General features: G+C 53.7%; 1 protein-coding gene across 1 annotated transcript in view; it reads left to right on the forward strand.

Moving 5' to 3' along the window:
* The window catches only part of TESC (tescalcin), a 1,203-nt gene that overhangs the window by 409 nt on the left and 494 nt on the right, over positions 1–300 (forward strand). The window lies entirely within an intron of this gene.

A 300-nucleotide genomic window follows, 5' to 3' on the forward strand; every position in this document is an offset into this window, starting at 1 on the left:
CCTGGCACAGAGGCGCTGGGACGGTATCGAAAAATGGGGCTGGAAGGTGTCCGTCCTGCCCAGGGCATCTCCCCCTTCCCCGGCTGCTTTGGCCAGAGGAGATGTTTTTGCAGGCAGCAGATTTCAGGGTTGTTTTGGGGGTTTTTTTTGTTTTAATTTTTTTTTCCCCCCATTATAAGAGCTCAAGGGGGATGAGCAAACACCACCCCATAAAGCACCATCCTCAATGCTTGGGGCTTTTGTGCTTATAGGAAAACCTGCTCCTGGCAGCCGTGGTGGGTCTGGGAACGCATGGTGGGC

Source organism: Pterocles gutturalis, unplaced genomic scaffold, assembly GCF_000699245.1.
Source record: "Pterocles gutturalis isolate BGI_N339 unplaced genomic scaffold, ASM69924v1 scaffold3401, whole genome shotgun sequence".
In the NCBI taxonomy this organism is placed as follows: Eukaryota; Metazoa; Chordata; class Aves; order Pterocliformes; family Pteroclidae; genus Pterocles; species Pterocles gutturalis.